Genomic DNA, 24,528 nt, shown 5'->3' on the forward strand with positions numbered 1-24,528 from the left:
CAGGCTCCAGAGCTTCCTCAAAGTAGCCGGATCGTGAGGGCTCTCAGCAGCGGTCTCATAAATCCAGCCTCTGGCCATGTCCCAAAGCCCACAGCCATGGTCAGCCTCATGTCAGAGTTCACCCACTGAGTGAATCCCAGGTCCTGCTGCGATGGGGCAGTCTGCAGGAGTGCTCAAACTCGGGGGGAAGAGGAGGGCACAGGGGCCCCTGTCTGGGTGCCTCTTGAGGAGGAGGGAGGCTTGAGCAGGTGTGCACACTACCTTCCTGGATCATTGCAGGGAACTCCTTGGGCGTTGTTTGAACCCGCTCCTTGTCTTTCACGCCTGGTGACGACCATGCGTAGGAGCCTCCTGAGATGGCTCATCAAGCTGGTGACACCCGGCACTCTTCCTCGGGCCCCTTAGTGCCCCCTGCTCCTTCTCACCACAGGACCTTTGCATGGGCTTCCCTGTGCCCGCGACACGCTCTCTCTCCTCCTGTGGTTTCCCTGTCCTCCCCTTCCCTTCACTCGGTTATTCTCAGGGCTCCGATTCACGACGGAGTCCTTGGGGAAACCAACCCTGACCCCTTTCCATCCCCGGTCCACACCCTGTGTCCTGTCGATCTCCATATTCCTTCAGAACAAGCCCCTATTACAGTCATTTCTGATGTTTTAACAGTTGGCTTTTTCCACGTGGCTCTACGCTCCCTGAGGGCAGGGGCCGTGCCTGGTCTCACGCAGTTGTTGACTGTCTGTTTTCATACGTACAAAATGCACGAGCAGCAATGGAAGGGTAACTGTGGGGAAATGGATACATGGATTGAGTTGGTTGTGTTCAAGCCAATGATCTCTTCTTAGCAGGGAAGAGAAGCTGTAATTATATGAATCATTTCTCTTGGGTTTCTTTGAGGAAGAGCCCATCTTTAGAAGCCTGGAGCTTAGCCCAGGGTCAAACACCAGAGAGGAAACCAGTGGAAGTGGAGTCTGTGCTTGGGCAGGGGAGACTCATCCCCGTGTGAAGAGCTAGAGTGACCTTCCAGCCGTTGGACCTCAAGCCTGGCCACCAGCCATTTGTCGGTGGACAGGTTTCAAGGGGACTTCCAGACGGAAGTGGAGAAGGAAGACAGGCCTGTTGGCTTCTGTAAGCCGGCAGGGAAAGCCCTGTGGATCAGAACAGTCCCATCCACTGTGCATGGGGTGGCCAGGTCCACGCAGCCATATCTTGAGGGTGACTCAACTCACGGCCATCCAGTCGATGCCGACTCAGAGCAACCCTGTAGGACAGGGTAGAACTGCCCCTGTGGGTTTCCAAGACTGACTTTTTATGGGAGTAGGAAGCCTGGCCTTTCCAGGGAGCGGCTGGCGGTTTCGAACTGTTGAGCTCGCAGCTAGCAGCTCAATGCGTAACCACGATGCCACCAGGGCTTCTGCGTTGAGGGTGAGGACGGTGAACTCATCCGCACAACAAGGAAGGGCCTGCGTTCCAATTCTGCTTCTCCACCCTGTGGCTTAGCTTCTCGGTAGGGGCTGCTGTTCAGGTTGCCAGTTACTCTGCTGGCTTATTTGTACATAAACAGTTATTCCCCATAACCTTCTTCTCACCAACATTCAGAGATAATGATATACGACCTTTGTAACATCGCAGACGCCGCTTCAAAAACCTTCTGTTGCTATAGGAATGCGTACGATGTGCTTATCGCTAGAATTTCATGAGCAACAAACTCCCAAATTGCAGATGATTTAGCTGTTTGAAGCAGGGACCGAGGGCATGCATGTTTGCATTTAGAAGAAAAACAACAATAAAAGACCCAGCGAAGCCTTTGAAAAAGGAAGTTCTTCTGCAGAGTTATCCTCTAAAGTTTAAAGTAAGGGCTGCTTAAAGACGAGGCGCTTGGAGGAGGAGCGGGCGCTTTCTCTTAAGCATTCAAATGGATGAAAATGACGTGTAATCTCTCCCTCAAGTATGAAGGCAGCAGACATTTAAAGGGTTTTTTTTTTTCTTTCTGGAGCTGGCTGTCACAGACAAAGGATTTCTCAATTTAAAAAAAAATCATTTTTCTAGCATTAAATAGTAGGACTGAACGCCAGCAGCCTTCTTGACATTTTGGAAATGATTTCTTTTCTGCAATGTTCCAGCTCGTTTTCCTAGCTGACTCTGTGCTCTCATCTTTCTGGGACGTCGTCCTGGCCAGAGCTGCAGTGGTTAGGGAGGGTTGGGGGCATTGTTAAGCGCAGGTTTGGTGAGCCTCAAACTCCGGCACTTGAACCTAAAGCCACAAGCAAAGCCCCTGCCCTCGTCCTCCTTCCCGCAGAGAATGATTTGGAATCATTTGCATTTCTAGCCACCCTCCCTCCCTCATCCAAGGGACCTCGGTGACGGCCCTGTGGGCTACGCATTGAACTGCTAGCCCCAAGGTCAGTAGTTCGAACCCACCCGTAGTTCCTTGGGAGAACTATAAAGTCCCCTGCTCCCCTAAAAGATTTACAGTCTTGGAAACCCAGAAAGGCAGTTCCACCCCATCAGACCTGGTCACGATGAGTCAGAATCAACTCGGTGACAGTTGAGTTTGTGGACCCGGAACCCAGAAATGGATTCGCCAAGCATCTCAGTAATGTTGTCCTCTGCATAAACCTTTACCCAGCAGTCCTTCCTCTCCCTGAGGGCACAGTGGTTAAGCTCCCGAGTGCTATTTGAACGGCTGGTGATTCGAACCCACCCAATAGCTCTTTGGGTGAAAGGGTGTGGTGCTCTGCTCCTATGGAGGCGACAGCCTAGGGATTCCTACAGGGAGCAGTTCCACCCGCCAGGTCCTCCCGCGAGTCAGAGTCAACCAGACCACACGCCGCTCCTTCAGGGGCAGTCCAGTGGACTGATGCTGGTGTGCAAACTGTGTGTTTGTGTGTGTGCGTGTGTGTGTGCCGAGACACAAGCCAAGTACCCCGGTCAAGAGTACGTGCGCTCAGAAACGTCCGTACAGATGGGGTGGTGTTATCTGTTGAGTCAGGACCTTCTGTACTGGGAGGTAAGTGTTGGCCTGCAAGGTTGGTGGTTCGATCCCACCATCTGCTTCCGGGAGGAGAACAATGAGGCTGTCTAAGAAACCCTAGAGAGAGTGGGTGTCAGTCAGAATTTTTATGGTCGTGGGTTTGGTCTCTGGCTTGTCCGTGGAATCTCGCCATTAAGAAGTGGACTTGGGTTTTGCGTGGCTACGTTTCATTTAACTTTCCCAGCAGCTCTTGTGTCTTCTGTTTTACTAAGGCGTTCATCTGTAACAGATTGGAAGTTTTTCAAGAGCACTCATACACACGGACACTAAAAAGCCACTTCTTCATCACGAGTTGTCTGAGGCGCACTGTGTCCCTGGAGACTGCCTCGGCTCCCCTGTGGGACAGGGAGGCCGTGGCATGGATTTGGGGAGGTCACGGCACTGACCACATTGTATTGTAGTGAAACACATATGCGTCGCTCTCTCCTGCTAAGACCGCCTTGAGAGGAGGGGCTGTGTCTAAGTCATCCTCGCAGCCTCATGCCTCAGTGCCATGCCTGGCACGTGGTTGGGTTGGGACAACGCTTCCTGCCTGCATCACAGGCAGGGTTGGGAGACCCGCCTAAGCACCTCCCTGGGCTTCTGGGCGGTGTCCTATGCAGGCAGGGGATGGAGAGCCAGCGACAGGCGATGAAGACGTGACTTTTTCCTTCTCCTCTCTGCACAGGGCCAGGTCTCCTACTCCCACCTGCCCAGCAGCATGAGAGCAGCATGACCGGCCGGCCGCAGCAGAAGCCCCCAGAGCCAGGCCCCCAACTCAGCCATCTGCTGCAGAGATCCAGGTGAGCCTGCTCGCCGTCTCCTGGAAGGTTGAGGCATCGCTGTTTTTAACCACTTCTATCTGCTTTTTTTTTGTCAGCTGCCCCACGTGCTAGAAGCGTGGGGTTATTTCCTGGGCGGACGACAGTAGATGAAGGGAGATGGTGTCGCTGGGCTCGCAGCCTCTGCTCGTTTGGGTTCATGGGGAGACGGATGGAGAGGACAGTAGCATGAGCGTTCTCATGATTGCCCCTCCGCCTCCTGAATCTGGGATCTTGGGGAATTGGGCAGCCAGAGGATGTGGTGTGAAAGGAAGTGGGATCGGATGCCTTGGAAGGACCACTCCCTACACCGGCTGTGATTCCCAGAGCGCTTGGGGGCACAGTCCTGTTTCACAGCACTGTCTTTGGAGGAGGCTGAGAAGCCCAGCCAGGCCAATTCCCCGCCAAGTACTTATTAGAAAGTCCTTCCTGATAGTTAGACAAATCTGTCATTTCTCTTTGCTGGGCTCTGCCATCGGGAGCCACGGAGACTGGGTTTTTACAGAATCTTCCACGTGGCCCTCACGTGGCTCCCTCTGGATTCGAACGTGGCCATCATGACTGGTCTTTTTCAGATAAATGCTCCCTGTAGATACATCAGTGAAAAAGAAAGGTGGGCTTCCTGCTCGCTCTCTCTCTCTCTCTCTCTCTCACACACACACACACACACACACACACATTTGCTAACCAAAGAGACGAGATCCTAATGAAACCAACTCTGTGAAAAGGCTGCGGTGTGCCGTGTGTGCTGGGAAGAGTGGGCGCAGCCATCGCGGGGGCAGCGGAGGCAAGCTGGAGGTTCACTCTTAGAACTGAGCCTGCCAGTTCTCACAGCTAATTCCTGTCCAGAGTGGCGATGGGCTTTGCACCCTCCTTTGTTCCCTGGGTCTAAATCCGGGCGACGTTGTTCTGCACGCATTGTAAAATGCCCCCCGTCTTCCAGGGCGCTGTGACTGTGCTCCCCTTCCCACCCCGCGCCCCATCGGGAGGGGTGCAGGCAGTCTGTCTGTCTGCCGTCCTCTGTAGCTTCTAGAAAGCCGTGTTGTTTTTGAAGCGCCCTGGGTTTTCATGGTGAGAATTTTGTCATCACCAGTCTCAGAAGCTCACAGAGCCCTCTGATCTGTCCTAGAGTCGACTCGTGGCAGGGAGTTTGGGGGTGATTGATGGCGCTGTCAGACTCTGCCCCGGCACCCGGTTTTCTCGGAGAGCCATTCGTTTCTCTGTGTCATTGAAGACGTTGGTCCCCCTCCTGACTCTGAATGTTGCTGCGCGGAAGTTGCCCCTCTGTTTTAACTGCTGTTCCTTTGTAAGTGGTCAGCACTTCTCCCTAGCTACATTAACGATGTGTGGGGATTTTTGGTTGGGGGTGGGGGCAGACGCATTGAGGGTTCTTCTGCTTCTTGTTGATGGGTCTCTGCAAAGACTGCCTGCCCTTATCCTGCTTGAGCTCTGCTCCGATTCCTAGAGCGAAATATAAGCCTCCCAACAATTCTGGAAGATTTCACGTGCTTTGTCCGTGGCTAGTGCCTATTCCTGGTGTCAACATTCTGACTCTTCAGTTAGACCTTCTCAGTCTAGTTTCTGGTCTCTTAACCTCTGTTGGTGTATTATATATATATTTTATCTCCACGTCTCTCACTGTCTTTCAATTGCTGTTTAATCCATCTGTTGGAGTTTTCCTGTCAGGTGTATTTTCATTTCTGGAAGTTTTGATCCATTATTTTCCAAGTGTGCTTAGCCATTTTTTACAAAAATCATTTTATTAGGAGTCCGTACACTTCTTATCACAAGCCATCCATCCATCCATGGTGTCAAGCACATTTGGACATTTGCTGCCACCATCATTCTCAAAACATTTTCTTTCTACTTGAGCCCTTGGTATCAGCTTCTCATTCCCCCCCCCTCCCCCTTCCCGCCTGCCTCCCTCATGAAACTTTGATAATTTATTTTTTAAAATGTTCATGTCTTACACTGACTGATGTCTCCCTTCACCCACTTTTCTGCTGTCCCTCCTGGGAATTTTATGCAGATTATTGTGATTGGTTCCCCCATCCTCCCCCCACCTTCCCCTTACTCTCCTAGTATCACTACTCTCATTATTGGTCCTGAGGGGTTTATCTGTCCTGGATTCCCTGTGTTTCCACCTCTTATCTGTCCCATCTGGTGTACATGCTCTGGTCTAGCTAAATTTGTAAGGTAGACCTGGGATCCCGGGTGGGAGGGTGGGGAAGCATTAAAGAACTAGAGGAGAGTTGTCTGTTTCCTCGGTGGCTCACTGACTCGTCCCTTTTTTGTGACCCTTCTGTAAAGGGATGTCCAGTTGCCTACAGATGGGTTTTGGGTCTCCACTCCGCACTCCCCCTCATTCACATTGATAGAACTTTTTGTTCTGGGTCTTTGATGCCTTGCTTGGCCATTTTTCAAAGTCATATTTCTTGCTCATAACGACAAAGGCTTCTTAAATTTTTTTTCATCGTGGAGGAAACTGCAAGGAAACTTTGCATGTTAGGTTGGTGTTTTTCCGAATACGATGGCTTTGTGGGTCAGATTCTGCCATCCGTTGCCTCTTGGCCTTGTGGTTTTCTTTCGTGCCATTGGTGCCCGTGAGCTGCTCGTTTTCATTGAGACCAGCTTCTTGAGACTTCTCAGTTGAAGTTGATTTTTTGGTTGTTGTTCCAAAGAGAATGTTTATGAAATTCCGTCTGGATGGATGAGGGGACAAACCAAATCACTTTAAATGAAATTATCTAGTTGTGGCCTTTATTTAATCTACACACATAGCAAGATTCCAGACTGCGAACTCGGGTGAGGTCCAGCTTAAGGCTTTATGTTTTCAGGGGTGAGATTCCCCCAGGTGTTCTCAGCAAGAAGATCAGTCTCCCTTGCCATCCCGTCATCTTACGTGGCTGTAGCTCTCACTCACTGCGGGCGGGGCCACTTGGAGTCCCAGCTCTTGGGAGGGGTCTCTAGTCGTTTGCTCCTGTTTCCTGAACTATCTCAAGTGGGGGAACTAGAATTCCTAGAGTGTAACAGAAAACCCACAGGGAAAGACCAGCTTTGGTGCCCATTTACCTCCCCGGATTCCTGCTCTCCATTTGTTTTTCCGCTTTGAGGAGTCCTCCGTTGTCTCCCAGCTCGGCCACGTCTAACATTATTTCTACGGGAGTTGTATCGAGCATGTAACTTGTTTTCCATTGAGACGCCTACCCTATTTCTAGAAAACACAGTCCAGTTCTTTTCCACAATAGCCCTATGGGGCCGTCCAGAGACACTACCATCGAGCCAGTTGGGACTCAGAGGGACCCTAGAAGACAAAGCAGAGCTGCTCCCAATCTTCACAGGAGCAGAAAAACCCCATCTTGCTCCTGAGGGGCCATTAGTGGGCTCGAACTGCTGCCCGTTCGAGTTGTAAAACACTACAGCGCCAGGAGGGCTCTTCACCCTAGGGTGCAGAAACTACTAATTCTTTTTAATAGAAGAGAGAACCAAGACTCAGAGGAAACATGTAACTGGCTAAAGTCCCAGGGCAGGTAGTGAATGCCTGAGAAGGAATATCACCTCCCTCGCCTCTCCCCAAGATAACTGTCCCCCCCAACCGTTTCTTCAAGATTAGCTTTCTGCCTCACAAAGGATATGAATCCTCCCCACCAGAATGCTTTAAATAGCTGGGCAGCTTTGTAAAATTTGTTTATGAATCTATTGTTTATCTTCCTCAAGAGAGGAAATGGTTTCTGCATATTTCGTGGTTTGTTTCTCTAGCCATCACCAGCAACTTTCCTGCTTCCCTCCCACTCCCTGGAGGACCCCTGGACCCAGAGCCAGAGCCCACGCACATCTTATCCAGACCCCGCTTCCCCTCACTCTCATGCCCCTGCCTCCTAGGGGCTTCTCTGTGCCTGAGGGGGTGGGGATGGGAGGTTCCACAAAGCACTGTGCTTCGCTTGGTAGGGCTTTGGAGGGAGAGGGGAGAGGGCCCCGCATTGCTAGCATGAGCCTCTCTGAGTGCCCCAGATTCAATGGCATGGTGCTGGCTCCTAATAAGCTCTCAGTCTCTGGTAGTTACTATTGTTTGACTGAGGCCAGGCTGGGTCCAGCCAGTGCCCTTGCAAGGTGGGGATTTTGGTGGATAGGGCTGGCATGCAGCATGTGATGGTGCTGGAGGCAGAAACGTGGTGTTAATGTAGGTGTCCCGGCCTCACTAGGACGACCTCCAAAGAGGGGAGGTTTTGTTTTAAAAAAAGGAAGGTAGAAAACAGTGGAATGACTGGTTTGGGGAAGGGATAGAGCTCTCTGGTTATGGGGCCAGAACCCTGTCCCCGATACCCTACCCCTCTAGTACCCTGGGGCGTGTCCTACCAGGGGGTGTGGACTTCACTTGCGCTTGCTCTCCCTCCTCCTGGCTGATGGGAGATGTTTTATCTCACAGCTCCCTCCCAGCAGGTGAGTTGCATGGCTTCTTGGTTTGTGTCTTTACTGGGCAGCGACTCTTTTCTCAGTGCCTATGTTTGCCGTGGCCCTGGACTATACACACTGGGGAAGAAGTATTTTTTTAACAGAGACAACCCACTGTTGGGGCGATGGTTCTGACTCATAGCAGCCTCATAGAGGGCAAGCAGATGGCTTCCTCCTTCTCCTGAGGAGCGGCCGGTAGGTAGGTTTGAACTGCTGACCTCGAGCTTAGCAGCCACATGGTTCCATGTACTCCGATAGCTGAGTACAGATATAGTCTGCACTGATAAGTCTTATTCACCCGCAGTGATGGGCGTGCTGGAAAAGTCGTACAGAAATGCCTAAAGCACATATGACCCTGCCCTCCATAGAGCTAAGGGACAGATGTTCAGAGAATACAATGCCAGTGGAGGGTGGGGAGTGGAACACAGTAAGTACCATATACGTGTTTCAGCACATTTTAAATGCAGCTTTTGCAGTAAAATTAGGTGCCTGGGCTGATATTCGGGTCAGCTTATACTCGAGTATATACGGTAATCAGGGAAGTCTTCCTGGAGGAGGCGTCCCTGAGGGGCACACACCCCGTGAAGCACTGGGCTGCTGACTGGCAAGCTGGGGGGTTTCATTCACCCAGAGGTGGCTTGGAAGAAAGGCTTGGCGATCGACTTCACCACCACCCCACGCCCCCCATCAGCCCTTGGGAACCCTGTAGCGCTGTTCTGCTCTGGCACACAGGGGTCTCCGTGATTTGGAGTAGGCCACATGACAGCGGTTACGGGTAGGGATGAGCCCACCACTAAGGGTGTGTTCTGGATGTGCAGGTGTGCACTGAGGTCCAGAGATGGGAGTTCTGAGGAGGCGTGGAACCCCAGTACAGCAAGCGCCCCTCCCCCCAACCAGCTTCTGTGATACGTCAGCCTCACAGGCGTTCTCTGGGGCCAAACCCACTCAGGAAAAAGAGCCCACTGCCCACCCCACCCCGAAAGGACCCAGGTGCCTGCCGAGCCACAGTGGGGATCAATCAGCCACTAGGCCTGTGAGGGGCGGCTCTGGAGACTGACAGGCAGCCACTCCTCATCCTGGGTCTTCCCCTTCTCAGAGTATTTGCGCCCTCTCGATTCTGCAGGAACGTACGAGGGAGGAGCGTGAGAACATGGGTGGGGAAATGCCATTCCATTTTTCCACATACTTTTTGAAGCCCCCTCGTATACACCGCTGTGTTTAAAATGAACCACCCCCCCTCGCCCCCGTGAGCATATTGCAAGTGTATGGTTTTTTGTTTGCCCTGGTTTTCTGAATGGATCTGACCCCTCAAGGTTGATGAACATGGCGGCCCTTGGGTGTTAGGCCGGGGTGACTAGAGAAACAAATCCAGGGACGCTCATCTATGTATAAGAGAGAGCTGTATCTCAAAGAGTCATTGGGTATCAAGAAAACATCCCAGCCCAGTCCAGATCAAGTCCCTACGTCGGTTACTAGCCCATAAGTCCCTCTTCAGACTCCTGAAGCCACATGCACTGATGTGGAATGCGGGAAGATCCCAGGCTGCTGGGGCCAAGGTTGGGTGGGTCTTCACAGGGCTAGTGCAGGTCTTTGAGAGGCTCGCCAGCAGGAAGGTGAAGCAGAGAGAGGAAATCCCCAGGATCCTCATGAGAAGGCCACGCCACCAAGAAGACATAATCAGGCTGTGACCTGATTGACAGGCTAGACTCCAGCCCTCCACCTCTCAAGGTGACAGGAAATGTAACTGCCACAGTGGACTGACAAGCCTAGGGTTTTGGCCTCACTAACGAATGTTTATTTGGGAGCACCAACTCATTTTTGTAAAACAGGAGTGGTGATTTCAAGTTCAACCTGCCAGTCACCCAAATCATCAGAAGCCAGCCCTATGTCTTTTTGACCTAGGTGTTGCTCAAATGTGTAGAGGGTTTCTGGGGAGCCTGAGCCTAGATGTTGGGGTGAGGAGAGGCCTTCTTTGTTCTTCCACAGCTCCCAGGGTGCTGTCCTGGGTATTGTTGACTCCCTGATGAATAGCCAACTTCCCCTCACCCTCCCTGACAGCCTGTCCCCTCCAGCATACCTCAGCCCACTAGCAGCCTCTCTCCCGATGATGAGTCATGCTTCCTGCCCCTGCTCCACTCTGGTTGCTCAGCGCTGTGAGCCAGGATGATTGCGGACAGCATCCAGCTGGCCTGGCCTTGGGCATGCTCAACTGGTACAGTAGGTCCTTTTCATCCACGGTGCCAAAGACTCTCCTTGTCGGCCCAGCCCTGCACAGTGAACAAGGGGTCCTCACTGCAGATAGGAGGCTCTGTCGGGACCAGAAAGGTGGGGCACAGCATGCATGGGCCTGTCTGAGGATTGGGGTGCAGGGCTGTTGTGGTTCTCTGTGAAGACAGGCACCATGTCAGTTTGCCGTGATATTGGAAGCCCTGGAACTTCCAGACTAAGCAGACAGACCAGGAAGAAAGGCCTGGTGATCGCCTTCCAAAAGTTAGTTAATGAAAACCCTACCGTTCCAAACAGAACAGTATCTGATACGGTGCACCCAAGGTCGGAAGGCACCAAAAACTAAATAAATTAGTCCAGCCCGCTGCTGCCGAGTCGATTTCCCGATGGCGATCCTATAGGACAGGATAAGCTGCTCTGTGGGTTTCTAAGACCGAAATTCTTTAGGGGAAAGCCTCATGTTTCTCTCATAGAGAGACTGGCGGTTTCCAACTGCTGACCTTGCCGATTCGCAGCCTAGCGCATAACCATTACGCCACCAAGGCTCCTTTGGAAGGCAGCAGTGGACTGCCACATAACAAGGATTATGAAGATGGTGCCAGCGCAGACAGCGTTTCGTTCTGTGGCCCATAAGGCTGCTGTGAGTCGGAGACCTCTCCTACTGGATCACATCTGATAGCCACGTGGAGACAGGGGACGCCCGGGCAGAGGAATCACATAAAGGCCCAGACAAACGCGTTCTAAATGAAGGCGACCAGAGCTGCTCTGGCAGTTGGCCTCCGGCGCCTTCTCACGGTGGGCTGGTCTTCTCCCTTCTGAAAATATCCTAATCATCTTAATTATATTAGTGTATATTCTTAAAAAAGAGAAAGAAAAGAAAAATGAGCACATGATCACTAGAGTTCAAGCCATGTGGGGGTTCGCCCCCCACCCTGCCACACTCATTCTCGTCCCTTTCCCAGAAGATGGCAGAACCGAGGTGAAGCGTCAGGGCAGGTGTCCGAGGTGAGCATCCCTCCTGCCTTGGTGTCCCCGCTTAGGACTGCCAAGTGTCCCCGAGATAGGCTGAGCCTGGGGATGTCCACCCAGCGGAGCTTTAGCAGGTCCAAGCCAGAGGGGACACCCTGGGAGCCTGTCAGGTTAACCTCCTCCTCCTTTGGAAGCTGAGGCCGGGGCTGAGGCTCCGGGCGGGGAGGGGAGGGGAAGTCATTTGCCCAGGGAGGTCACAGGGCCGGTCCCTTTTTCAGTTTGGTCCAGGTTATCTGTCTATTGGGTTTGTGTTTCCTGAATACACAGCAGCTGGGTGAGGGGTAGGGGTGGAGGGCAGGGGAAGTTGGCTTAAAGGAGACCGTCTGAGGATGTTTAAATTTCCTGTGACAGGCCCATGAAGAGGAAGATTGTCTGTATGCATAGAATCAGGGGTGGGGGAGTGGGAGGCTTGGTTTGGGACCAGAACACCAAGAGTGGGGAGTGAGAAGGGGGGGGGGGGAATAGGAGCTATTCAGAGAGAGCGGCGACATTTTTATAGACGGTATAAGAATAAACCGGAGTTCCTTTCTCCCCCATTTCAACGAGGCCATCTTGTTTGTGTTTGGGGGAACACTTGGACCTGCGGGAACTCTGGCCTCGTTTTAGGAACACTTGTTTTGCGGTTCCTGGGAGCTCCCGTTGCCCTCAGGTCATGGTCCCTGTGATTCTTGAGACCTTCTCCTTTCCTTAAAGCCTCCTTGATCTGCTCAAAAAGAGAAGACACACTCCCTTTATCACCTGCGTCCCAGAGGCGGGTGTGAAATACAGATGTCTGTTGCCTTTCCGTTGGCCCTGACAGCAAAGGGCTGCTCCATCCTGAGCCAGTCACAGGGTCCAGTGCACATTGGACCTTGTTGCTCCCTAGGGTTTCAGAAGTGGATTGCCAGGCCTTTCTTCCTCATCTGACTTAGTCTGTGAGCACCATGGAGACCCATTCAGCTGCCTAGCCACGTGGAAGCCTGCACCGAGGACAGGCAGGTGGTAGCTGTGCAGGAGATATGCGTTGGCTGGGTGGGCACCAAACCCCGGTGCATAGAAGGCATGCGTTCTACTCCTGATCTACCAGTAGCCTCAGTTTCACCCAAAACTGAGCCAAACCCCCTGCCACTGAGGAGATTCTGACGCTTAGTGACCCAATCGGACAGAGTAAAACGGCTCTCCCGGGTTTCTGACGCCGTTAGTGTACATGGGAACCAACGGCTGCATCTTCCTCCTGCAGAGTGGCTGGTGTGCTTTGAACCGCTCACGTTTTGGTAAGCAGCCCTGTGCTTAAAATCCGCGGTGCCACCCGGGCTCCCTTGGAAAGGGTTGGGTCGGCCTCCGCGTTTCCTTTTTAATCTGCGTGATGCTGTTAGGAGCACTGGGGGAAGTCTCGCTGGCTCTCGGAGGCAGCCCCAAGCCCTGCGAAGGGCCGCGGTTCCTGTAAAGAGGCGGTTGCTTCGGCAGGCAGGTGGAGGCACCGTCACTAAGTCAGGAAATAGCCCCTTTCCTGGAATCAGATCTGGGGCCTTCCTGAAACAGGAAAGGAAGTAGAATATCGTTTCTTTATTTAATGTCGTGCCCCCCAAAACCCAAAGCCACTGCCTTTGAGTTGATTCCAACTATAACCCCCCTAGATAGGGTTTCTGAGGAGGGAGTTATGTGCCGCAAGCAACTGAGGCACACCCCTGGAAACTGGCTTCTTCATTGGTTAGCATGGCTAGACTGTCGCTCAGGGGTAGGTGGCCCGTAAGTAATTATGTCACTTTCCCTCTCCTGAGGTTTAAACTGCTGGAGAGTTAGACCCCAGAAAGCTGGAGAGTGCCTTCGTTATTGGTAAAAGATAGTCGGAGGGCTCAGCTTAATCAATGGCCCCACTTGCCTTCCCCCTCTGTACCTTTTGAGTCCCTCTGGCCCATGCAGTACTCTAAAACTCTCCAGGTCAGACTGCCCTGCCCCCAGGAAGCTGCCAGCAACCCTGAGCTAGGCACGTGACGCTCTGATTCTGGGGCTGGTGAACGGGACAGTGAAGGGAGGGGCCATGCCTGGATGTCATGGGGTCGTCCTGTGGAGGCATGTGAATGGATTCCCGTGTAGTGGTGCCCATGCTGCTAAGGTAGTCCACGGACTGCGATGGTCTCTCTCCTTCCTACTGTGTCCACTGCTGGACACTCCTGGCCCCCGGGCCCCGTGTTTCTTCTGCCTGCTCGGTAAAACAAAGGGAGAGCCAGCCCAAGGTTGCCCAGGAAACAAATAACCAAACTGATTGCATCGGGGCTGAGTCATTGAGCACCACAATCTAAAACTGTACCCAAGTCAAAACAAATCAACAGAAACCTCACCCTCTGATGAGCCTCCAGCCTTGTCTCTGGCATTCTCTTATTTAATCTGCACAAGACCTAGTGCTAGTTCCTCTCTTAGAGGTGGCAGTGCCCAGGCCCGGGAAAGGTTAAGTTGGCCCACCTGGGTGTGTGCACTTAGCGGGCGGGATGTTAATGTCTGACCCCTGGTCTCCGCGCCCTCAGTATTCCTGGGAAGGAAAGCTTATCCGGCACCTCATTGCTTCTCACCATAGAGGTGTTCCCGATGAAGAACTTTCCCAGATAGACGAGGCTGCGCCCTTGCAGTCCAGAAAGGGTTTTGTCGATGCCATGTGTATAAACGTGCCCAGCTCCCTGCCCCGGGCACGTTCAGGCATGGCTGTGAGCTGCGTGGTGGAAGGTGCTAGGAGGTGATGGCTGGATCCTGGGGCACATCGATGCCATGGTCTAAGGTGGCGATCTTGACTTTTTCAGAAGAATAACTAAATAGCTCAAGACCAGAAAAAGGGGGAAGTGGTGTCATGCTAATCAGATCCGCAGAAGATCAGAGAGGGAGTTCCATTCTTTGTCATCAGAGGGTGGGGAGCCTAGCCCTTTGTCAGTAGTTGTGTGACTTTGCTTACCGATGTCCTCATCTGTCCAATGGAGAAAATCATTCTGACCACATGGACTTACGGCAGTGGGCAAACTAAAATAGTGTGTGCCCCTGCTCTGGATGGTGCTTTCTAGAATGTGACTGTGAAGAACGGTGCCTCCATTGGCTGTTGATGGATGCTTCTGTCAGAGACTTCACTTGAGGCCCTGGATTTACAGCTGGGACCAGGGCCATTCGTTCTCCTCTGAATTCCATTTGTATCCAACAAACACATGCCATGGCCAATGGCACAGCTAAGCCTGGACCTCCGGGTCCCAGGTTTATTAAAGAGATGGCATCATGAGCATTTGACTGTTCTCTTTAAAGGGGGGGAGGGGAAGAATGGAAGGGAAAGTAATGGGGGGGGTTGTCAAATTAATTATCCTTAACATGTGGCTTTTTCTGCCCTTCTCTGCTGTTGTTGTGAACAGGATTGTCACTTAGCTTTTTTTTTTTAATTAATAAAAAAGATGTTCTGGATGCTGGAGCATAATATTTGGACATATTGAACTGACAGTTGATGGGTATGTTGTCAGTATGTCATCACCACAGATCATGTTCCAAGGAAGATGTGTGTGTGTGTGTGTGTGTGTGTGTGTGTGACACTTCGATGGTTTACAGTGGCTGGGGAGGGTCCCAGTGACCCTTCTGAAAGTAGTTCTTGTAGATCACCCACCAGAGATGTCAGCTCATTGTTGGAAGTGGGGGGGGGGGTATTGGCTTCTATTGTGACTGGAGAGGTTCTTCTCTGTTTACCTGTGAAAGCAAAGGGACTCCCTTTCCTCTCCTCCCTCCCTTCCCCTCCTGAGTCTCCCACACCCAGTGGGGACAGAATAACCATCCATTGAAAACCCCATGGAGCACAGTTCTACTCCGGCACATACGGGTCCCTGTGAGCCACAGTCAGCTCAGTGGCAGCTGGCTTGCGTTCCTTGTGCTGCGCTGGCCCGTGGAGACAGGGCTGACCGAGGCCCTCCCAGGAGATGGCCTTACCTATTGGAGGAGGCAGGCAAAACAGCTCTGAGCAGCACGCATTGTGGGAAAATTGGTAGCATGCAGGTCAAGTCCTGGGCCCCTTCTCGCTTACTCTCCAGGCATTTCTTCTCAGCCCTGCCTTCAGTTACCGCCTCCCTGAGGCGTGGAGTAGCCTCTGGAATAGCTCCTCAGAGTACACTCAGCACAACACGCTGAGCACGGAATTTCCCAGTGCTTCCGCCTTGGTGACGCTGCCATCTGAGAGTCATAACTCAATGCCTTCCTGTCCCTCATGTTCATTCCACACTAAGTCCTACCAGCTTCATCCCTTCACCAGCATCCCAAGTGCAAGCAGAAGTCTCGCCAGCTCCTCGCTTAGCTACACCAGGTCAACAAACTAAGGCCCACAGGCCGAAGCCAGCACCCTCCCTGGCTTTGTACAACCAGTGAGCCAAACTGGATTCAAATGATGAGCATTTGAAGCGAATTGGATCATAGGCAGTCCTGACTTGGAATCCCAATGAAGCAAAAGCTCCCATTCTTCTCAGTAGACCTGTCTTATACAATATTATAGTCCGTTAATTGGACTCCACCAGCAGCCTGTATTTTAGCATCATAAATAAAGAACTCTGGGAGTGTACTAGTGACGTTCTTGGCTGCTAACGGAAAGGGCCATGTGAACCCACAGCTGCTCCACGGAACACGGGACCTGGAGATCTGTGTCTCTAAAGATGGCGACCTAAAACAGACACCCGATAAGACAGGTCCCCTGTGTCCTGTAGGGTCCCAGTCAAATCTAGGGCACCCAACAATGACAACTTCGTCAATTAAAGTGGATTTTCTTCATAATAGTGGCCTGGATTTTGCCTCCTGGCTGTAAATCCTGAAATCTTTATGATCTGGCCCTTTGCAGAGAAAGATGCTGATACCTGGGCAGCGTTAAGTTTTTCAAAATGGAAATCAGATCATGTGTGTTCTCTCTCTCTCGCCTATACACCCACTCTGCTCAATACACTCTGATGGTTCCCTCACCCACTGCTCCTAAGATAAAGATAAAATGCTTTACCCAGCGTGATCTAACCTCAGCCTCCATGCAATTTCATCACATGCTCCTGTTTTTCCATTCCGGCCGTCCCGTTTTCCATTTAGTTCCTTATTGCCCCCATATTCCCACTTGCCACAGGACCTCTGCCCATGCAGCCCTTGACCCTGCCTGGAACCCAACGTGCCATGCCTTATTTCCCCTACTTGAGTTTTTCCCTGAGCCCTGGTGATGCAGAAGTTACCCGCTAAGTTGCTGACCACCACCTGCATGGGAGGAAGAGGCTTTCTACTCCTGTACAGAGTTCGTCTCAGAAACCCACAGGGGCCATCTGCTCTGTCCTATAGGGTCGCCATGAGTTGGAATTGATTCCGTGGTAGTAAGTGAAACAGTGAGTGACCCCACAAAGCTTTAAAGTATTGAAAATCCCAGAGGGACAATTCTGCTCCATCCTGCAGGGGTGTTAGGAGTCTGAATCAATATGATGAGAATGAACGTCTTTTTCGGCCTTCAAATCCCATCTTTGAGGTGACCTACTCTGAATCCTTCCTTGACCTCTGAGGTTTCTCTCTCTCTCTCTCTCTCTCTCTCTCTCTCTCTCTCTCTCTCTCTCTCTCTCTCTCTCGGCACTCATCATGGTCTCTGCCTGACTCCCCCGACTGCAAGCCTCCTGAGAGCTGACATGTGTTTCTTTGCTGCCCTCTGTTATAGCCACCATGCCTGGTCCACAATGAGCCTTCCATAAGTAGTTTGTTACAGTGAATCCTTGGGTGGCACAAATGGTGAATGGTCCCCGCTGCAAGGCAAAAGGTTGCCGGTTCGAGTCCACCCAGAGGTATCTCAGTTGGCCTGCCAATCAACTCCCTAAATACTCTGCCATGGAAGACCTCATGGAGCAGAGTTCTGCTCTGATACATGAGTTGGAACCAACATGACGACACCAGGTGTGGGGTTGGTTATGTTGGGGTTTTGTTGTTCAGAGATTAGATGCAAACCAGTGGGGGTAGGCAGTGAGAATGAGAGAAGATGGCAAGGGAGGCGAGACTGACCACAAGTGAGCAAGAAGTCCATTGGGAGTGAGGGGGTGAGGAGAAGGCAGGTTCTTGGAGCTCCATGTTTCTGAGAAGAAGGGCATCTCTGCTCCCGTGAGGTTTGTGAAGAGAACTGAGTCAGGAGAGGAGTGGGTGGGGTGAGGTCAGAGTAACTGCTGGTAAGCTGGGGGACAGAAGTTGAGAGGCTAGATGTGTGCACACCTCCATTTCATCCGTGAAACCAGGGTCAGGGGCATCTGTTGGGACCAAGACGTTTGGTTTCAGGTCATGGTTCAAGCTGAGATTGCGGCATCATCCCAAAATTGTTGATGGGGTTGGTTTGGCTGGATTCTCTGGAGAAGTAAAACCAATGATGCTTGTACGTATATGCATATGTATGTGTATAGAAAAGGAGATCTAAGAAGTCTAGTGTGGTTCAAGGCCATGGGTCAGATTTAAGCTGCAGGTTTCTCAGACTCCTGGGGCTGATGCAGCAGCTGATTAACAGGAAGCTGAAGCAGGAAGACCACAGGCTGGTGGATGCAAAGCTGAATACATCAGAAATCGGCTGAATGAATCCCAACTTGACAGTCCACTGATGGCCCCTGGGATCAGCAGACCATGTAACAGGAAGTTGACGAACCAGATGCGGGTTCCAAATCCAGCAGCAGGAGTGAACTAGCGTCCACACACTGTCAGTTCCTAGGAGGAGTCGGCCACACCCTGATTGAACCTCCCTCAATTGTATCAAGACTGACCAGATTAACTGCTTGGCCTCTTTTCAGAAGATCCCATCATGGAGTTGACCATATCATGGGAGAATCCTGGCCCGAGCAAGTTGACATAAAACCTGTCATAGGGGTCTACCAAAAGCAGGAGCTGCTGAGGCCCAGACTCAGGATTTATGTTCCAGAAAAGTCTACATACCTCCCTGCCTTTCCTCGTGTGAAAAGGAAAACATGATGTCAGCCTGTCGGAAATCCTACCTTTCAAGGACAAAGAGGCCTGTTCACTTAAAATGGGGTTGTTGCGGGTTTGCCAGACACCTGCTGTGCCTCAACTGAGCCCCATGGGGAATCCGGTTCTCAACCCCCAGTGAGTCTGGACCCGATCTGTAAACTCACAACATTGAAGACCATGAAGGACTCAACCACACACATGCATAATCGCTGCCATCAAGTCAATTCCAACTGATAGTGGCCTCGTGTACACAGAACTGCCTCTTGGGTTTATGAGATGTTCCATCTTTACAGAGTAGACAGCCTCATCTTTCTCCCTTGGAGCCGCTGGTGAATTGGAACCACAGACCATGTGGTAAGCCGCTCTATGTGTAGCCCACTATGGCTCCCCATCCATCCACACCTAGCATTTTTGCTAGTCTCTTGAACCAACTTCATAACTAAGTGGCAAGTAACCTCTTCCCATAGCTCCTGAGTACTCCTGGGTACCCTCTCCCACAAAAGTCTTTGTTACTTTTGTGGGCCAAGTTGATGGTGACTCATAGTGCTGCGATGTGTCAGAATAGAGCTTCCCCCGTGGCTTTTCTGGGCTGTTAACCTTTCCCTCTTCGGGAACCCTCCATTGGCCGTCTGCTCCCACCAAGATGGCGGCCTTGGAAACCCACAGGGGCAGTTCCACTCTGCCCCACAGCATCACTGTGAGCCAGAATTGACTCGATGGCAAGGAGCTTTTGATAAAAATTTGTAATTTTTGGTAAAAATTCAGCCCTTTATCCTGACTATCTGCTGACTGGGTTGAAACCTGTTCTGTTTGAAACTGAGTGCTTACCCACTGTCTTACTGGGCCTCCTTCCCACAACTGTAACCTCGACTGAACCAGCACCAGCTGTGTTTGCTCCCAAGCCCATTTATGCTCGTTGCACTTGCTATTATAATTATGGAAATTAATTAAATGTGAGACAAACTGATGACCTATGAATGCGAAAAAGCAAGCGACGTGCCGTCTCCGCGAATAGTACGTGGGAGTGCTTGAAGAACACATTCGTGGAAGCATGCCTCCAAAAGAGAACTGTGGCTTAAGCAGGGGTGGGTAAACTGAGGTCCAGGACGGGCAGAAGAGGGGCGAGAGGAAGCCGGCAAGAGGGCTCAGTGTCACTCTTCCTTTGCTGGTGTCTTCGACTTTCAGCTCCTTTTAAAAAGAACCTAACAGAGAAGTTATAGATGGCGCATTGTGGGTGCATAAAGGATAATGTCAAGGTAGTATTTCGAAGAAAAAAAAAAGGATAAGCAAAGAAAAGGCCTGGGGCCTGCCTCAAAAGATTTTTAGTAAGACATTTATGTTTTACGTTAAAATCAATTTTTTAGATACGAATGTACTGCTTGGAAGTGCACAAGTGGGTGGTTGGGTTTTTTTCTGTTTTATTACATCAGTTGATTTTGGGAAGAGGTATAAATATAAAATGTAAAGTCTCTTTTCTCCCAGTCTGCCCAGTTTTCACCCTCTCTCTGTAGGCAAACTATCATCAGCTTCTTGGAATGTTCCAAAATTTCTTTATACATATACAAACAACTATGAATATGCACACATACACCCACACATTCTTAATTTAATCACTTCTTATACAAAAAGACAGCACACAAATCCCACTGGTCTGCATCTTTTCCACTTCAAGATCTTCCCTTAAGGGTCCACTTTCCCTTTTTTTACCAGCTGCATGGTAATTCCACTTCTTCCCTAATTCCCTTAACCAAGTCCCTTACCTGACGGGTTCCTTTTAGTCGTTTGCTAATCAAACAGTACTGCCGAGGATATAGCTGTCGTATGCATCACCTGTGATGAAACCTTGCTCTGAGAGCCACCATACTAGAGGGAATCCTAGAAATCTCGCCATACCTGGTTTTACCATATCCTAAAGAATGTCACCCAGGGGTGCTCACTAGGGGACTCATCTGAGCATGCTCATGACAGTAGCAGGAATCTGAGACACACTGGATGTCACTAGAGATTGGCATAGCAAGTAAATTGCAAGGGATGCAAGCCCTGGGTTATGCAACGAGCCCTGTGGAGTCATTGGAAAGACCTTGGCCCCTACCACTCCTGGCCCGAAGGTAGTGTCTAGTAACCATTAGTCCACATCATCGTTGGTCCATCTCTCGACTCAGCTGGGTGTTAGCCCCTCATCACTGCCGTGCTAGTGACTGCAGCCTGTCCCTCTAACCTGGCCTCACATGGGACTGGAGGATGCCAAGTGTTGGAGACACTTTCAAGCCGGCGCCCTAGGTGCCCCCATCAGCTCCCTGAGAAAGGAGTTTGGCTCCTTCATGTCCTAATCTCAGGCATGTAGAGTGGATGGTTGACAAGCTTGTTAACATTTCATAAACACGGAGCAAATCTTCTTTGAGCCAAGCTCTGCTCAGGTCACAATGGAGAAGCCAAAAACCAAGATTGCAAACCCATCACCATCTAGTTGAGCCCAGCTCCTGGTGATCCTCTAGGACAGAGTAGAACTACCCCCATGGGGTTTTCCGGGCTGAAAAGCTTTCCAGAAGCACATTGCCATAGTGTTCTCCTGACGAGCAGCCAGTGGAGTCGAACACCTGGCCTTTGGGTTCGTGGCCGAACATTTTAACCTCTGCACCACCAGAGCCCTTATGGAGAAAGCACTGGACATCAAATGTGTTGATTCTTCTTTAGTCTTCCTTATTCAGTGTCCAACTTTCACATACGTGGCTTGGGTCAGGTGCACCGTGGTCCTCAGAGTGACGTCCTTGCTTTTCAATACTTTCTAAAGAGGTCTTGTGCAGCAGAGTTACCTAATGCAACACATTTGTGATCTCTTGACTGCTGCTTCCATGAGCACTGACTCTGGGATCTAAGCAAGACCAAAAAAACCCTTGACAACGTCAACCGTTTCTCCATTTATCGTGATGTCAACTATTGGTCCAGTTTTGAGGATTTGGGTCTGCTTTACAATGGGTCGTAATCCACAGTTCAAGGAGCCAGGCTGTGCCCTCTGCGTGATCACGGGGTGTTAATAAGCCTTCCTCCGATCCTAACCCGTACGCTTCACGCAATCCGGCCTCTCCAATGATTTGGTTCTGTTCGCACAACAGCCCCTGGATCCGAGTACCGGTTCTGCGCCCCCGGGAGGAGGCCCGCTCCCTGCGCCCTGGGAAGCCTGGCTGGTCTCCCTCAGCACGTCGAGGGCCCAAGGGGCCAATCCAGCGTTCCCAGCTGGCGGGGACAGCTGAAAGGCCGGAGGGGCCGCGTCCAGCTGGGTCCATCGGACGAGGGTCCAGAGCAGCGCTCGGAGGGGCTTCCCGCCCGGCCCGTCGGGTGGGCGCGTGCGCGCGGCTCCCTGAGGGGGCTGGGGAAGTGCCTGAGGCCCGCGGGCCCCGACCCCAGCGCCCCTCGGCTCCTTAGTTTTCCCGCAGAATCCCCCGAAGCTCTCAGCACTCGGGCCAGCGGACTCGCCGCCCGTCCTAGGCGGCCGCGGCCCCCGCAGTGGCCCCCGGGTGGGCTCGGTGGCGCCGACGACTCCGCCCCGGGAACTTCCGGTCCCGCCAGCCGGAGCGCGCACGCGCCGCTGCGTCCCCCTGGGGCGCCCCCTACTGGCGTACTGCGCCAGCTGCGCTCCAGCAAGAGCGGGGGGCGGTCGCCATCCCTGCACATCCTCCCCATCTCCGGGGCCCCGGGCGGGGGTCCCGGCGCGTTTGGCTTGGGCACCATCCGATGGCTTTGAGAGCGCCCCGTGGGCCGCGCTGGCCGCTCTGGGCGACAGGAATGTGGCCCTCCGCTTCCACGGGGCTGCCTCGCCCCTCCCACGGCTGACCCAACGCCCCTGCGGGGCCCTCCTCCCCCATGGCGGCCAGGATGGCACCTGACCCGGCCAGGCAAGCCCCCAGGCCCTGGCACCCCCCACCTTGGACCGAGTGCACCCTGCCCATTAGTTTGAGTCAATCTCTTATTTAGTCGGCGTTTGTATCATGTCCGCTTCGCCAGGGCGCATCCACGGGAATGAATAGCTATCAGCCGGAAGAGAAAAACCAACACAGACTTTGATTTTTCAAAGTGTTTTTTTAAATTTTTGTTTGTTTGTTTTCCTACCCACAAAACCAAACGGCGTGTAGCCTCCAGGCCGGAGGTCCTTTGGTCATCGGTCACCAGCTCCAGAGGGCATGCAGCGTTCAATCAGTCCTGGTACATGAGCCCGTGGTTGGTCTTCTGGTCCTTATAAACGCCATGGAATTGGCCTACTGCTGCCACTTGTTTTGTTGTTTGTTTTTAGTGAGAGTGGTCTCCTTACATGCTCACAGAATAAGCCGCTCAGGATACACCTAGCGTCTCTCTTTGAGTTTGATGTCTTTTGAACCATCCCTACTGGACAGGCATCTGCTCCCAGGTTAGGGGGTTTGAGCCTGCTTTTGCTTGGGTCTTTCCGGCACACTTGTGTGATGTGATGCTCCGCGTACAGGAAGCGCTCAGTCAGTGCTTCCTAACTTCCGTTAGCTCCATTTAACATGCCCCTGCCCGCCCCAACCTCCATCTCTTGGAAAGAGAGGACACCACGTGGGGGTGCCCGTGCTGGGTGTGTTTGCCTCCTAAACGCTCGACACATACATGCATCAGATGCCAGTCGATGTAGAATCCTGATCTCAAACACTCCGTGTCTGTCAACGCTGAAGGAGAAACGTTTCTTGGTTTTAATGTAGCCTCCCTTCAGACAAATTTAGCTTCAATTAGCTGGATATTAAAAACAGCGGGCCTGGGATCCAGATGGAAGTGCCTGGCCCAGGGTCTCACAGCAAGACCAGGGAGCCCTTCAGGACTCTGGTTCCGTGTCATACATATACCTCAAGCAGGAGATGTTAGAGAACAGAATTGTGTTCCCTCGCAGTCCGGGGAGAGGGTGGGGGCAACCCTCAGGCACACCCCCTTTGTTATCGCTTGGGTGGGGAGATTCAACATTCCTGGATTCCTTGATGATTTCCACAGACTTTAACCACTGAGCCACGGGGGGGCTCCTACCCCAGGTATACACACAGGTTACATAGAGAGAGGTTAGGATTTTAACACATTGTAGCAGAGGGCAGGCACCATTCAGTCCATGACAGGTCCTGTTTTCAGTCCATTGCCCTTTTCACGACACTGTATTTACAGAGATGCCTCCCATATTCCAAACCTCTCTCCCTGCTCCCAGCCATTGGTGGAGGTTTGGGAAATTGTACCCAGGAATAAATCAATAGGGCCCACTAAGATCCAACACTAGCCACCCTAGACTGCCCAGGCTGCCACTTCTTCCCCATCATCTCAGGGTCCACATGCCTGCACCCCGTGTGGGGAGGGAGAGCGGGGTGATGTACAAGAACCACGTGGAACTGTAATGTTACATTCCCTAGTGAAGAACTGCTGATAGCCCAGAGGAAAGACCTTGGCAACCAAGACTGGCTGCTCCCTCCCACTCCAGAAAGTGAAATTGCTCCCGTGTTCACTTCCTACGTGGAGAGCCATCTACAGGAAGCATAGCCCGCCCCCTCTCATTGTCATGTTCCTGGATGCAAGTCCAACACTACTGCCATCGAGGCGAGTCCAACGCCTGCTCACCCTATGAGACAAAGCAAAACTGAGGAGATATGAAACGGTTACAATCTTTACGGGAGCGCACAGCGTCATCTTCCGCCCATAGAGCGGCCGGCTGGTGGATCTGAACTGCCAGCTTGGCAGTTAGCAAGTGGGTGTGCCGCCCACCATAGCAGCAGGACTCTGAGCGTGGGTCAAGCCTCTTGTTCCAAAGGCTTCACAGTTGATGTCTAGGATGAGACCAGAGGTTGCAGAAACCAAAGCCCTTGGTTACCCAGAGGCCTTCCTAGAGGCGCAAAAGTTTAAGCCCTGGGCTGCTGGCCAAAAGAGGGACTGGTCTAATAGAGCGCAGTTCCAGTCTACAGCCCTTGGGGTCACCTTGAGTTGGGATAGACTCAGCGGTAACTGGTTGGGGCCCAGAATGACCGTGAAACCCTCCCACACAGTCAACATGAAACCCGGGGGCAGGAA

General features: G+C 52.1%; 1 protein-coding gene across 8 annotated transcripts in view; it reads left to right on the plus strand.

Moving 5' to 3' along the window:
* TRERF1 (transcriptional regulating factor 1) overlaps window positions 1–24,528 on the plus strand; it is a 262,302-nt gene that overhangs the window by 179,414 nt on the left and 58,360 nt on the right. For all 8 annotated transcript variants that reach the window (XM_075555104.1, XM_075555105.1, XM_075555103.1 and 5 more), the window contains exon 3: window positions 3,696–3,810. The gene's annotated coding sequence lies outside the window, so the exon portion shown is untranslated. The remainder of the gene's footprint in view (window positions 1–3,695; window positions 3,811–24,528) is intronic.

Source organism: Tenrec ecaudatus, chromosome 7 (genome assembly GCF_050624435.1).
Source record: "Tenrec ecaudatus isolate mTenEca1 chromosome 7, mTenEca1.hap1, whole genome shotgun sequence".
NCBI classification, from domain to species: Eukaryota; Metazoa; Chordata; class Mammalia; order Afrosoricida; family Tenrecidae; genus Tenrec; species Tenrec ecaudatus.